The sequence below is a fragment of the Acomys minous genome (assembly GCF_964271855.1).
Source record: "Acomys minous genome assembly, chromosome: 11".
In the NCBI taxonomy this organism is placed as follows: Eukaryota; Metazoa; Chordata; class Mammalia; order Rodentia; family Muridae; genus Acomys; species Acomys minous.
Genome location: NC_140492.1, coordinates 110,605,379 through 110,621,458, shown reverse-complemented (window position 1 = coordinate 110,621,458; position 16,080 = coordinate 110,605,379). Strand labels below are relative to the sequence as shown.

The 16,080-nt window shown below is 39.9% G+C and overlaps 1 protein-coding gene across 2 annotated transcripts in view; it reads left to right on the top strand.

The window, feature by feature from the left end:
* The first annotated feature begins 1,540 nt into the window (after positions 1-1,540).
* IL31RA (interleukin 31 receptor A) overlaps positions 1,541-16,080 on the top strand; it is a 62,779-nt gene continuing 48,239 nt past the window's right edge. The window contains exon 1 of one of the 2 annotated variants that reach the window (XM_084800765.1): positions 1,541-1,585. The gene's annotated coding sequence lies outside the window, so the exon portion shown is untranslated. The remainder of the gene's footprint in view (positions 1,586-16,080) is intronic. The other variant, XM_084800764.1, reaches the window with a different exon arrangement.

Sequence of the window (16,080 nt, the reverse complement as noted above, 5' to 3'; positions counted from 1 at the left end):
AGGAGAGAAAGATAACTGTTCAGTCCAAATGGAAATTCCACAGACTTGCCTTAAGTATGGGTTATAGTTTGAGTAATGTGTTAATAACGTATTAACTTTTCTCCATCATATTGCCTAGGAGGCTCAAGTTCCGTAATAGTCTTCTATTTTATAATAATGAGTAGGCCTTGTAATCCAGGAGTGATTATTATGTTGTTTCATAGAAATTTTCTGTTTTTTTTTAAAAGCTTCTCTTTGCTCCCATAACTAGTTCTTTGTATTCACCTTTCATTAATTTTTTTGCTTGTTCTTACATTGTCATTTTTATTGTCTTTCAAGCCATTTAAAAGCAATAATTTTTTAATAACCCAGAGCTTAATTCCCTCCCCAGATTATTATTTAATCAAGTTTTCTGCTTTATTAATACCACTTTCTTAGAATTTAAGAAATCAGTTTTCCATTAAGTATTTGTCATTTTGTAAATTACGCATTTGATGGAACTCAAGGACACCCTTATTCAGACTAAGTGTCCAGTCCCTTTTTGTGTCCAGCAGCCCTTAGAGTCTAATGCTCTTTTCTGCTTGATGATCACTGTCTTCTTCAAGAGAAGGCAGAGGTGATGGGTGTCTAATATGGGCTAGTTTTCTTCCTGGAATCCTTTACATTTTAGCTAGGAAACAATAGCTGTGTCAGGACAGCTCTAATGTGGAATAGCAAGAAGCTGCACATGGGAGGCTGTGGGAGGAATGGTGACAGAATTGGTGACAAAGGTGAGGGGTGCCCTTGACTTAGGCCTAGGGCAGCCTACCCCTTCTGCCCTTTCCTGGGGTCGTGAGACTGTTGGAGTGGACATGGTTTTTCTGATAAGCACTGAAAAATCCTTGTGGTCAGACAGTATGAGTGAGCTTCCTGGGTTCTATAGTTATTGCTTGCTCTGTTGCCACTAAGGGAAGGCATATTTCATTTTTTGTTTTTTATGGTGTGTGTGTGCCCATATGTGTTTATATCTGTCTCACTAAACTATACACCCAGGCCTACCTTGATAAATTTTCATATGCATTGACAATTGGGGCCCCACACTTAGTGGTGGGAAACATTGCCCAGAGTCCTCACTTAAAATTTAAGCACTCTATTCCAGATGAATATCTTTCCCTGCACCCCTTACTATTCTTTTCATCTAATGTTTAATATACTCTCAAGACACTCACTGAAAATTGAAACGTGACCGAGAAGAGTTAATTTTTCTTTTTTGAACTCTTTAGCTTCTTCCATTCTACACAAGTAAGTCTCTTGGTACGCCTTTTGTACCAAAAATGAATTCCGTGTTTCCTGTGAGGCTCAGCCAGGAAAGTCTAGCCCTGCCTCCTGGTGGCTGGCGGCTTGCAGCTGCCTACCTGTGCTGGAGCCATCACAGAGCCACAGCCAGTCCTGAGAAGCCGCTGCTGTCCTGCCTCACAGAACACAGAGCAGGAGGCAGCCCTGTCCCGAGTCTCCTCCCACTCAGTGCCTGGTGGCCCCAGCCTTCTCTGGATGGAAGGAGAGGCTGGCCAGGTAGGACCTGAGGGAGCAAGCTGAGCAGCGAGGAGCCAGGGGCCGCCACATCCAGGTGAGTGTTGCTGTGTGTCTATAGTTCTGTGGGTTAGAAACACAAGTCGTATGTAAGAAGTCAGGCGATTTATCAGCTTGTCAGACACTAATCTCTTAAAAGGAAGAGTTGAGAGCTGCAGGTGAAGACATCTCTGTTGTAAGATAAATGATGCCACAAGAGATACACCCTAGTAAGAGGAAAAGAACACTAACATGAATGTGTCCATTTAAATGAGCAAATGAGACTCTTACTACTTGGTAAATTCCTTAGTCCTTTACATAAGAGATTATTTTTGCTATGATATAGAGAGTGACTATCAAATCATCCAAGAGAGCAACAGTAAATTATTTTCTAATTGGGGGATTCCATAAAGAATTTTGTCTCCATGGTTAGCACTTACTATATTGCCGTCTCATATTTCTGTGAAATTCTCTTTCACTGTTCAGGAACAAACCCCTTTTCCTTTCTGAACATATGCATTTACTCTAAAGTCTTGGGCTTATCTATTTCAACTTGATTTCCCTATGGCAGATTGAAAAATTCTCAATAGGTATCATAGCACTTTAACATCAAGAACTTACACATGTAGCAGCTTTGGCTACGTGAGAGCGGGAGGCTTCATAGACTCTGACTTTGTTGGTGGTGGTAGTGGTGTTGGGTGGGGAGAGGGAGGGAGAGAGGAGCGGAGAGAATTAGCACATTAATTATCCCCTCAGGCCACAGTTACCTGTGTAAAAGGAGGATGGTGACTGGATTTCCTCCCACACTTTCACATAATTAAGTCAGACAGTCTGTAGTCCCAGGAAAGTTTGGAGAGGCAGACTTGTGTACGAATGAAGGCTGTCACAGCTGAATGCTGTGCACTTGTGAGGTGTTCAGGTCTTATTCCAGTAATGTGGTAACTTCTCTAGGTGTTAAATAGTTGGTTTTTGAGAAGTCACGGACCACATTTCCAGCTATATTGTTTGTATTATAAGTGTAATTTGCCTTGAGCTATCACACAACTTGCTTAATTGGCTATCTTGGCATCCTAGCACATACCTAATCAATTGTTTGATCAGAGGGTTTTACCATTGGAGCCTTGTTTATAGTACTCTAGGAGGCCGATCAGCTCGGGCGACTCCCTGCTGTCCTCCTGCCAGTAACTGTTACATTGTGAGTTCTGATCATTGCCTCTTAACATACTATTTGATTGGCTTAGCAGTCACCTGAAAAAGAAAGTTCAGTTCCAATAATTGACTTTATAAACAGAATTACCTGTGTAATGCCCTAAAAATTAATGAAATTGCTTAGAATTTATAATGTGTCTATGTCTCAGTAAGTGCAGTTTATTATAGAATACTATGAGTGAAACATGTTGAGTTATGCTAATCACTTTTGAGTAATTGCAGACTTCAGTTCTTTCATCTGTGTGTAGAACTTAGTAGGAAAAGAAACCCTATATTAAGAAAATAACTTACATTGACCACTACTCATTATGTGATCTTGTTTATGGTAATTTATTTAAATTTTTTATTATATTTTATTCTGTGTCTGTGTGTACATGCTTTCTAAAGTCTTCATGCTTCTCTTTTGTAAAGCCACAGAAGTGAAAAAATAGGAGTAAGGTTAATAGAGGCAGACATACGATTGCTGTAACTTAGACAGGTTAAGAGCAAATACACACTGGTATGGAGGCTAAACGCAGACATTGACCTGGTGAGGTGCCTTACCAAGTCACAGAGGGAGAGGGTGCAGGCAGTCCTGATGAGACTTCATAGGCTGGGGTCAGTTAGTAGGGGAGGAGGGCTCCCCCTCTCTGAGGACGAAGAGGGGGAAAGAGGGAGAGAAAATGGGACCAGGAGGAGATGAGGGAGGGGGCCACGATTGGGATGTAAAGTGAATGTTTTTAAAAATAAGCTTAAAATTTAAAAAGTAGGCATTGGGTATCTTACTAATAATCCCCCTTAGTTCTTTTAGGCTGGATCTCTCACTGAATTGGGAGCTCACTGAGTAATTAGACTGGCTGGCCAATGAGCTTCAGGGATTTGCCTAACCTGCCCTCTTCCACTCTGGCACCAGGGTTTCTGAAGTAGGTCACCACACCTGGGTTTTATGTAAGTGTTGAGGATCAGGCAGAGACGTCTGGCTTTGTTTCAGATACTGCAGAATCCATACTTCAGCCTGAATATGTTTTGCTTTAAGAGTTGGAAAGGGGCTGGTCAGTGGTGGCCTTACCTTTAATCCCAGTTCTTAAGTAGCAAAGGCAGGCAAATCTCTGAGTTTGATGCAAACCTGCTCTACAGAGTGAGTGCTACACAATGAAACCCTATCTCGAAAGAGAGAGAGAGAGAGAGAGAGAGAGAGAGAGAGAGAGAGAGAGAGAGAGAGAGAGAGAGAGAGTTGGAAAGTGACCATCAAAATATAGGAAACAGGGCTGGTGAGGTGGCTCAGTGGGTAAGGGCTTGCTGCCATGGCTGATGACCTGTTTTTGAATCCTGGACCTCATATGGTAGGAGAAAACTAACTCCGACAAGCTTTCCTAGGACTTCCACAGAGCAGATACACAACACAAACACACAAATAAACGTTAAAAATAATGCAGGAAACAACTTACTAAATCCATTCTGTATGCTGAGGATGTAGTGTAATGGCAGAGAACTTGCCTATGTTTATGCCCAATAACGAGCTTCAACCAATAGGAAATGGAAAATAAAAATCTCAAGCCCTGTCATAAAATCTCAAAATGTATCAGGGCTTAAATCTTGTTGGTTTTCATCTACTTGATGCTTACCTTTTCCAGGGATTGCTAGGATCTCAGATTGTTCCACACTTTTCTGGGAATACCTTAAAGCCTTGCCTAGGAATTTTGGAAAACAAGTGACATGACTATAAGCGAAAATTGACATTCATTTGTTTAGCTTATACATAGGACGGGAGAATAGGGAGATGAGCTGGTAGGTGCTTCCTTCTGACCATGACACGACAGCGACTGTGATTGCCTGCACAGATTTACACAAGATCCTGCAGTCAGAATTCCAGCATAGAAGGGAAGGAGCGCTCAAGGCCCCACCCATTAGTAAGGAGTTTATTGGCAGTGATAGTTGCTGGATGTGGAAAGCCATTTTTCCTTTGGGGATGTTGTGACTGGTGGGTTGCCTAATGGGAAACCCCATATCTGTGTTCATGGGAAGCATTAATTGGACTTATGTCTTATTAAAAAACCATGAGGATGGGAGAGGCATATGGTGAAGGGAATCTATGGGGAATGTGATATGATCTTATTATATATATGTATGAAAATTCCAACTTTATTTTAAAATTCACACATGAAATAGATCACTTCAGTGGACTTTCTATCAGGAGTGCCATGAGATATTCCATATTCTTCCCAATGCAAAACAAATGAATTAAAAATAAAATGTAGTGTGAGCAACTTTCAGGGCCCAGCCAAAGCCATTTTACCCACACCTGTCTATCACATCTGTCCAGAAACAAGAACTGATGACATCATGATGATGTCCCTCTACCCTGCCATTAACTTTTACAGTTTGAGAACTGTATCTCCACTGGGTTGTATGTTGAAAACTTTGTCTTCAACTTGTGGGAATGCTTTAGGGTGTTGTGGAATCTTTAATACAGAAGGCCTGGCTGGAAGAAGTATGTTGCTCTGAGTGTTGCAGCCTAGTTCTGCTTCCAACCTGAGCTCTGTGTTCTTATCTGACAAGGTGTAAAGAGCGGAACCATTGGGTGGATGCACCAGCTCCCTCACCTTCCCTGCCCTGATGATGGACTGATAGCCCCTGAAGCTGAGGCAGAGTGAACTCTTGCCTTTTAGTTGTTTCTGTCAGGTATTAGGTCAGAATGAGGAAAGTAACAGAAATTTTCTATTGGTGTAGTTTTGGATACCATAACCAAAAGGTAGAGGGGGAAGCCAGAGTCCTTTTGTTTTTTATTTTTGTGGTATTGGGGACTGAACTCAGGACTTTGCATATGCTATGCCAGTACCGTGTCTCTGAGACACATCCTTGTCCCCCTATTTTAGCAAAATCATGGGTCATTAGCCTGGGGAAGGTTTATTTATAATGGACTCACACGGGGGCTTAGAGTTAGAACGCCCTGAGATGGAGCTTCTTCTTAGCCTTCTTTACCATGCCTGTCTTTCTCCCCTCTAGCATTGCCTTGTCCATGGGTTATTCTGATTTTGTGCACTCGTACTTAACCATTCGCCAAAGTTACATGATGGTGTGTTCTGGTTTTCTGTTCCTCAAATTTTGCTTTAGTTACTTATTGGCATATAACTACTCCTAAGTAAATGACATAAAACATTTGCTATCTTAACTTTTGTATAAGCTAGAAATATTAACAAAGCTTAACTACTTCTCAGATTTTAGGTTCTTAAGAGGCAAGATCTCAGCTACAATATAGTGAAGGCACAGCTTGTCTGAGAAACTAAGATGGGTGTGACTTTATCAGTTTCTTTTTCTTTTTTGTTTTTTTGAGACAGGGTTTCTCTGTGTAGCCCTGGCTGTCCTGGACTAAGTTTGTAGATCAGGCTGGCCTCGAACTCACAGCGATCCGCCTGCCTCTGCCTCCCGAGTGCTGGGATTAAAGGCGTGCACCACCACACCTGGCTTTATCAGTTTCTTATGAGCGATTAACCACAGTCGGCCTGGTGTTCCTTGCCTTGTGTACCTCCCCGTAGAGTGGCAATTGATGTCATCAAAACAGAGGTCAAGAGTTGGGAAAGGACATGCAGTCTTTTAACTGGATCCAGACATGCCCCATCACTTTTATTGTGTTCTCTTTGTTAAGTGTGAGTCCACAGTGTCAAGTGCAGTAGAGAGACTACTTAAGAGGACAAAGAAGGCACAATCACTGTGAGGCATATTCAGAGCTTCCCCTGCTATTCTGTTCCTTAACTCTTGAGTGTAACACCTCCATCCGTTAGGCATCTGACTTGAATCTAGCAGTTGTCTTACCGAGTTATCTAGCCCTTTAGTCACAACTTCTTGCTTGTGTTAAACTTGATAAGGACAGTCTTAGCATCTTGCATGTAATAGTGAAGTGTGGAAAATTAAAGCACTAATGAAGCTGTCAGAATTACCTCAGTGGGCAAGATACCAAGAGAAAAACATCATTTAAATGTGATTATTGTGCCAAGCTGTTAATAATATTTGTGAAATTTTTGTTTTCTTTGGCTGGCTGTCAGACCTTATAAAAGGTTGATTTACCTGTATACTGTCTTCCGCCCTATTCAAGCTTGTCAGTGGAAGTGCTAATTGCTTTTTCAGTCCTTGTCTATTTACTATTAGTGTGCGTTGCCCTTAGTTATCATAGGTAGTGCTGTGAGTCTCCAAGCAAAGGATCATCTGCCCTGCAGAGTTTGCTATTCTTGGCTGTATTTTGTAAGAACGCCCAATTCCCAACAGATTGCTTTAGTAACATGGGAGTGTCTGTCATCAAGAACTAGTAAAACTTACTTCAGTTACCCATTCCCCACTTCAGTGGCTGAAGTTTACATATTTTTATAAAATATATTTTATTATGGGTAAATATAAGAATTGAAATAATTATAAGCTTAAAATAAAAACAAACTAAAGCGTTTATTATGTAATGGAAGTATTTTTTTGTAACTAGTGAGGTGAAATGAAGTTTACTTTTTGTTTTGGGGCAGCTTTGAAACACTGGTCTCTGTCATATTTTATTCTTTTGTGAGCTGGAATTATTTTCCTTCATATATATTAATTGGTGGTGAGAAATTTCTCCTCTAAAAGTAGTTTTCACTATTTAAAAATGATACGTGTATATGCATATATATACATAAACATATATTTCTAACTACAATCTGCTGACAACTTGTATATCATATATATTCATATGACATACATATATGTGTATGCACATGCATAGGTGCATGTAACAACAATGAAAAGATACCACGATTTTGAAAGAGAAGGAAGCATATTTGGGAGGATTTAGAGGAAGAAAATGGAGCAAGGGGGGATTGATATAATTACACTATCTCAAAACTAAGAAAATTAGTGTATTTGGTGGTGTGTGCCTATAACTTTTGCTCTCTGAAAACTGAGGCAGTAGGTCAAGTATTTGAGACCAGGAGCTGGAGAGATGGTTTAATGGTTGAGAACACTTAGCTGCTCTTTCAGAGGACCTCCATTTGTTTTCGAGAACCTCTATGGAGGCTCTCAACTATCTTTGAACTGCATTTCCATGGGTTCCAGTGCCCTTTTCTGGCCTCTGCAAATACTGCATGTACATGGATGTACATACATAAAGGCAAGTAAAAACATGGATACATGTAAAAGAATTAAAATAAGAATAGCAACAACCCTTGAGACCAACTTGGGCTACATAACAAGTTTCAGGCCAGTCTGACATATACAGTGAGACCTTGTCACAGATGGAGAAGAAAGTTTAGCTGACACTCACTGTTCTTATTATTTAATTTTACCTTTAAAAATTTAAGCCATGCATGATGGCCTAAACCTAGAATCCTGGTGCTCAGGAATCTTAATTTGAAGCGTCATGATTTGGAGGCAAGCCTTAACTACCGAGTTAGATCCTTTCTCAAAGAAACGGAATAACTAGAGCTAAGAGTATAGCACAGTTGGTGGAATATCTGTCATTCACGAAGTACCTGGGTTACTCCACACAGTTTAGAACTGAGCATTGTCTAAAAACCAGCACCCGGAAGGTGGAGGCTGGAGGATCAGAAGTTCAAGAACAGCTTCTTCTCCATAGCAAGCTGAAAGCCAGCCTGGGCTCCATGAGACACTGTCCCATGCCTCCCACCCAAAATCCAAATCAGTGAACCTTCACCTGAAGTGTATACATGCATCTATTTTGAGATTTGTTAACGCAAAGTTATTCTCACTCTTTGATTCATCTGTTAGTGCAAACAATCCCGAAGGGGTAGGGAGCTGACTCAGCTGGCAAAGTGCTGGCCGTGCAAACATGAGGTCCTGAGTTTGGTCTAGAACCCACATTTTAAAAAACTGGGTATGGCTTGCTGGCTAGCCAGTCTAGCTGAATCGGGGAGCTTTAGGACGAGACCTCTTAATAAGGTGGAGAGCAAATGAGGAAGATAGCCAGCGTCCTTGTGTGTCTCCACGTGCACGTGCATTTCCTCCCACTTCTGTAATGTGTTAGCTTTCCACCACTGCAGCAAATACTTGAGACAGCCAACTTATAAAGAATAAAGGTTTATTAGTGCTCACGCTTTTGGAGGTTTTGGCTCATTACCAATTAGCATTTTTTTCCTTTTAGGCTTGTGGTGAGACAGTACATTGGAAAAACAAAGCTATCACTTCATGAGTGTGGAGGGAAAGAGAGGGAGGAGGAATCCAGAACTCTAAAATCGTCTTTAATGACATGTCTAAAATCACTTAAGACTCTCCACTAGCTCTGTCTCCTAAAAACCACTATGTCATTGTAGTGCCACGCTGCCAGGCCTTTTACCTCACAGACCCACCTGGAAGACACTGGTCCCTATTTTAGAGCCAGTGTTCTGAAGGCTCCCCTTCTTCCCTACATAGATCAGATAAGACATGTACATTACACTCTGATGAGACTGCGAGCCTTTGACAAGAAGTGCACAAAATTCATGCATACATGTACAGTGAATAGTTGCAGGTTGATTGTGCCAAATTTTTCTTGGTACTTACGCTACATGTAGCTCGCTGGTGTTGCCGTAGTTCCCATCATTTGTGCCAAGAGGGAAAGCAGGAGAGAGAGAGAGGCTGTGAGACCTAGGGGTCAAAATTGCAGTAAGAGTTATAAACATGAATGGCAACTGTATTCAGGGGAAGAACTTAGATGTTTCTACTTGTCTTTACTAAGAACTGGCCTTATAAATGGGAAATTTATGCAAAAGGAAAATGTGGGGCTCTTTGTCCAAAAAAAGATAAAGAATTTCAAGGCAGCTGGGCTTGGTAGCACTGGCCTTTAGTCTCAGCACTCTGGAGGCAGTGGTGAGGATCTCAGTGAGTTCTAGGCTAATCCAGTCTTCATAGTGAGACTCAAAAGACCAAAGCAAAACCAGAATTTCAAGGTAGTACGTTTTAAAACAAAAAGAGACCTACGAAGAGCTAGATGACATGGTCACACAGGTCATGTACCCTGTGTGTAAAAGATTGTCAAGGAGGAATGGAAAGTTGCAAAGTGACTGAACCCAAAGATTCACTTGTGTGAAGTCAGTAACCCAGAAGACTGGTTGCATTCGATACAGTGTTTTACCAAATCTTCCTCTCATGTGATATGTAGAAGATTGATGTGGTTTTTAGTGTCAGACAATCAGCTAGATGGAGTCACATTCTCGAAGGCAATGCATCTCATCTTTCTTTATGTTGATGAAAGCAAGAAAGCCAAAGAAAAACATCTGGAACAGATTGCCAACCTCAGCTCTTCTTGTTGAGAGCTTCTACTGAGTACAGTAAAAAAAAAAAATAAGAGCCTTTAAGACAATAAACAATTAGACCTTGAAAAAGAAAACAAAAGTTCCAAAAGTTGAGAACCACAGCTATAGAAATGCATAAATTTGAGTATGAAAGCACCATGGAAGCTTTGCAGGATACAAACTACATCTATTCAACAAATAAGAGTGTAGTAAACCTCTTCAAGGTGGGAATTGCTTGTGCCTACTTTACTTTTGCATATAGCATGCTCACCAGTGCCTATGAAAGGGAGGGGAGGACGCAGGCTTGGCACGGAGGTCAGCAACCCAAGAAGCTTAAATAAGAGGCAGGTCCAGCAAAACCAAAGAGTCATTGATAGACTGTGACTCATACTATGAGTAAAAACTGAAAGACATGAGGGACTTGTGTACATGTCCAGGATTCCCTATAGTTTCTCTTCAGTCATAATACTGTGGGAAAAATATTATGTACTAATGAGATATGCATAATTATGAGAAAGAACAGATAACTTTTCCACTCACTGTTAAGAGTAATTAGTGAGGCAAAAGCTTAAAAAGCCTGAAGAGTTTCCAGGAAATTGTGATAATACATTATGCTTGGCATGACAATGTAATGGGATCCATTTGTACTCCCTGGCAAGGGATTACATCTGTGTCATTCTGTTGTATTTAAGGAAAGGTTTCAGAAACCCCACAAAGTGCCTGCTGGTTTTTAGTGGAATTGCACCTTGCCGCAGCTTTCCTGTACTGAGTTAGTGGACCCGTAATTGCCTGATAAGCTTCCAAGGTCAGCAATGGAATAATTGCTTCTTTCAAGGAAACAGTTGGAGGTGATAGAGGAGGCCTGAATATAATAGGTTAAAGATTTATGTTTGGAAAACATCAGAATTTAATGACCTAAGACAATACCGACTATCAAAGTGTCATGAGATTACAACTATATTCTAAGGGTATTATAATTGTTTAACATTTAATTCACACATCTTTTTGGATAATTCCTTCATCTGTCTTTTCTAGGGTGTTATTTGTGAGAGATAAGCTTTTTGAGAATTCTCCACATTGATTTCCATAGTGGCTGCACCAGTGTGCAACCCCACCCGCAGTAAACGAGGGTTCCCTTTTCCTCAGGCCTCTCCGGTATTTGTTGTCAGTTGTTTTGTTGATCTTTGCCATTCTGACTGGGGTTAAAAAGCAAAATCTCAGAGTTCTTTTGATTTGCATTTCCTAATTCCTAGGTACTCCCCCCCCCCATTTTTGACTTTTTTTTGGGGGGGGGTGACAAAATTTCTGGAACTCTATCTCTCTCTCTGTAGACCAGGTTGGCCTTGAACTCAGAGATCTGCCTGTTTCTGCCTCCCAAGTGTTATGATTATATATTGTGTATAAATCCTCTGTCATGTATAGCTGGGAGGATATTCTCCCTTTCTGTAGGCAGCTTCTTCACTCAGTTTCTAAAGCTTTTCAATTTTGTGAGGTCCCACTTGTTAATTGTTGGCCTTAATTCTTGAGCAAACTAAGCCCTATTCAGAAAGTCCTCCCCTAGTCCTGTCGTGAAGGGCACTGCCTATGCTTTCTTCTAGCAGCTTCAGGGTTCCAGGTTTCACATTTAGGTCTTTGATCCATTAGGGGATAGTTTTGTGCCAAGTGATAGATACTAGCCTAATTTCTTCATGTGGGCATTGAGTTTTCTCAGCACCGTTGATGGAGGATGATTTTCCCCCTCATGTGTATTGTTTTTGGCATTTTCATCAACTAGTAAGTGGCTGAAGTTATGAGTAGTCATGTTTGGGTCTTCACTTTCTATCCATTGGTCTACACATCTGGTTTTGTGCCAGTACCATACTCTTCCTGCCGTGGCTTTGTAACATGGCTAAGATCTGGAATGGTGTTTCCTCCACCATTGTTCTCTTTGGTCGGAATTGTTTTGTTTATCTGGGGTCTTTTATGGTTCCATGTGAACCATAGGGACATTTTTTTTTAAAATATCTATGAAGAGTGAGATGAGGATATTTGGTTGGGGTTGCGTTGACTCTGTAAGTAGCTTTTAGTAAAAATGGATATTTTCACAATATTAATCATGCCAAGCCATTAGCATTGGCTGTCGTTTCATTTTCTAGTGTCTTTATCTCTCTTCAGAGGTTTAAAGTTCTTCCCTTTCTTGGTTAGGTTTAATCCTAGATAGCTAATTTTAATTTTGGAGGCTACTGCAAATGGGAATGTGTCCATAATCTCTGTCTATATTGTTGTTGGTCTAGAGCAGCTGTTGATTAGTATAAGTTGACTCTGTATGCTTCCAAATTGTTGAATTTATTTTTTATTGTTTTGAGAAGTTTTCTGGTAGAATTTTTGGGGATCTCTAATGTAACCTGCAAATGTGGATAGTTTGACGTCTTTTCTAAAAGTTTTATTTTATCCCGTAATTTCCTTGTCTTGCCTTACTACTCCAGATAGTACACCAAGCACAATATTGAGAAGAAGTGGGCACCTTGTCTTGTTCCTGATTTCAGTGGGATTGTTTCAGGCTGTTCTTCATTTAGATAATGTAGGCTCATTCTAGCTCATATGTGGTTTTTATTATGTTGAGGTATATTTCCTCCAGCCCTACATTCTCTAGGATTTTGATCATGAAGTCATATTGGGTTTTGTCAAACGCTTTATCTGTATCTACTGAACTGATCATCTGATTATTTTTCTTTAAGTCCATTTATGTGGTTTATTACATTCACTGACTTGCATATGTTGGACCATTCCTACATTTCAAGGGTAAAGCCAACTTGATGATGCTTGAGTAATGATGTTTGATGTGTGTCTGTATTCTGTTTACTAGTATTTTATTGAGCATATTTTGAGTCTATGTTCATCAGAGATATTTGCCAAGAGTTTTCTTTTTTGTCCTGTCTTTACCTTGTTTTGGTATTAGAGTGATATTGACTTTAATAGGAGTTTTGGAGTGTCCCTTCTATGTGTTTTTAAATAGTTTACAAAGATTTGGCTGTAGGCCTTTTTTGAAACAGTAGAATTCTGCTGATCTGTCTAGCCCTGGACCCCTTGTAGCTGGAAGGCTTTTAGTTACTGCTCCAGTCTTCTTCCCATTTGTTGTGGGTCTGTCTAGGCTGTTGACTTCTTCTGGTTTAATTTTGATGGTTTGGCTGAATCTAGAAATTCATCCATTTATTTTAGGTTTTCCAACTTAATGGAGTACAGGTTTTTAAAATATTCCCTTATAATTTTCTGAATTTTTTTAGTGTCTGTTGTAATGTTTTCCTGTCCATTTCTGATTTCTGTTAAATTGGGTCCTCTATTTCTACTGGTTAGTTGGGACAAAGGTCTGTCAATCCCATAAAAACAAACAAACAAACAAACAAACAAAATAAAACAAAACCAAAAACCAGGCTCTTTGATTCGTTGATTCTTTGTATTGTTTCTATTTCATTAATTTCTGCTCTGAATTTTACTTCTGGCCATTGAGTGGTTTGGACTTGATTTGCTCTTGTTTTTGCAGATTTTTGAGTTATTATCAGTAAGTCATTTATTTGTGCTTTCTGATTTCTTTATTATAGACAGTTAGAGCTATAAATTTCTCCTGTAGTGCTGTGTTTGATGTGTCAGAGGTTTTGTTGTGTTGTGTTTTCATTTAGTTCCAGGAAATTTTATTTCTTGGTTTTTCTTTGGCCCATTCAGTAATGAGTTGCTTAATCTCCATGAGTTTGTATATTTACTAGAGACTTATTTGTTGTCAATTTTAAATTTTGCTGCATTGCAATCAGACGATACACAGTGTTATTCCAGTCTTTTTTAACTTGTAATGATTTGTTTTGTGTCCCAGGATGTGGTCTGTTTTAGAGAAGCTTCAAGTTTTGCTGAGTAGAATGTGTATCTTTGCTCCTTAGGTGGAATAGTCTGTAGATATCTGCTAAGTTCATTTGATGATGATGTTGTTTTTTTTTTTGATGGCCTGTCTGCTGGAGAAGGTGGGGTATTGTAATCTATACTAACAATGTGTTGATGTTCATCTGTGTCTTTAAATCCAGTAGTGCATTTTAAATGAAAGTGGTTGTACCAGAGTTGGGTGCATATATATATTTAAGATAGCAATCTCTTTTCAGTTAACAGTTCCCTTATTAAGTGTCACTTAACTTACCTCTTCTAATTTTAATTTGGAGTCTATTTTGTTATGTATTAGAATAGGGATGGCTGCTTGTTTTCTGATCCCATTTTATTGGAGTACTTTTGTCCATCCTTCTACTATAAGGTGGTGTCTATCTTTAAAGGTAAAAGGCATTTCTTGTGTCCTCCTCCTGCTCCTCCTGCTCCTCCTCCTTCTCCTTCTCCTCCTTCTCCTTCTCCTTCTTTTTTGTTTTTTTGAGAAGGGTTTCTCTGTGTAATACAGACCTGGCTGTCCCGGACTCATTTTGTAGACTAGGCTAGCCTCAAATTCACAGAAATCTGCCTGCCTCTGCCTCCACAAGTGCTGAGATTAAAGGCATGTACCACTGCACCTGACTTTTAAATGCATTTTTTATAGATAACAGATAAATGGATTTTGTTTCTTGATCCACGAAAAGACCAACCTTCAGTAAGCCTGTGTCTTTTGATTAGAAAAAATGAGGCTATTGATATTTATAGTTATTATTGAAATATTTGTGTGTTGATTTCAGTAATCATGTTGCTGATTTTTGGTGATATTGTTTGTGTTTTCAGTAGTATTTTGTGTTTTAGTAAATATGACTGTAGTCTCTTGGCTTTGATCATTCCTTTCTTCAGCCCAAAATGCTGACTTCTTTATTTTCTTTAAGTTTAGTTTGTTGGATATAATTTTATTTAAAGCTATTTATTTCATGGGAAGTTTTTTTCTCCTTCAACTTTGGCAATAGTTTTGCTGGGTATATTAGTCTAGGCTTGTCTTCATGGTCTTTTTGGACTTAGAATGCATTGCTTCAGACTCTTCTGGCTTTTAGAGTTTTCGTTTAGAAATCAGCTATTATTTTGGTGGGTTTTCTTTTATATGAGCTTTGTGTATTTTCCCTTGCAGATTTCAGTACACTTCCTTGTTCTATATACTTAATGTTTTAACTATGATATGCTGTGAAGATCTTTTTTTCTGGTCTTGCTTGGTGCTCTGTGTGCTGCTTGTTTCTTCTATATAGGTGTGTTTTTCCTTAGTTTGGGAATGTTTTCTTCTATGATCTTAAGAACTTGGAATTCTCCCTCATCTGTGTGTATAATCTGAATGTTTGATCTTTTCCTGATGTCCCACATTTCCTGTTGTTCCTTTCTAGTGTTTGACGGATTTGTTCTACTCCTGTTTATTTGGTGTAGATGCTCCATCTTTGAATACTGAAAGATACTCTGTCTTTCAGTACGGTGTCTTTTTCTTGATACGTTCTACTTGCAACGCTTGCCTTTCAGTTTTCTACCTGAGTTATTGGACTTTTCAATTCCATCTTCATTTCAGCTTGAGACTTCTTCAGTGTTTCTATCTCTCTAGTGAATCATTAGAAAGCTGGAGGTGTGCCTTCGCCATGTCCACCAGCCTATCTTCTGTGTTTTCTTGGGCGTCACTCACAAGCTCATTCTCCTTAAGTTCTTTCTCCTTGTTTCTTTGTGTCTTCTTTCGATCCCTTGAATTCTTTGATAAAGTGTGTGATTGTTCTCGGGTTCATCCAGGTATTTCCCATTGGTGAACATTTCCACAGGACTGGTAGGTTATAGAGAGGAGAGACTGGCCTGGCATTTCATATTGTTTGTAGATTTGCGACAACCTCTGGGGCTGTGGACTCCTTTTGTTCCATGTCTCACGTGGACAGAGAAGGTTCGGGCAGATTGGGCCTAGAGGTTGGGAATGGCTCAGATGGAATACAGTTAGAAGGACAGAGGTGATGTGCGTGCTGGTCCAAGTCTGCAGTGTAGGGGAGATCTGGCCGACTAGACCCTAGAGCAGGATGTGGTTGGGGCTTCAGTTTACCTAACAGGCTAGGTATTGTCATAGTACCTTCATCCATATGTGTCCTTACACCTGGCTCGCATTTACTCCTCCTCACCACTGGCCTTCTCCACGCCTGGCTTGCCTCTCAGTGGTTCCTTTCTTCCTCCAGTTGGT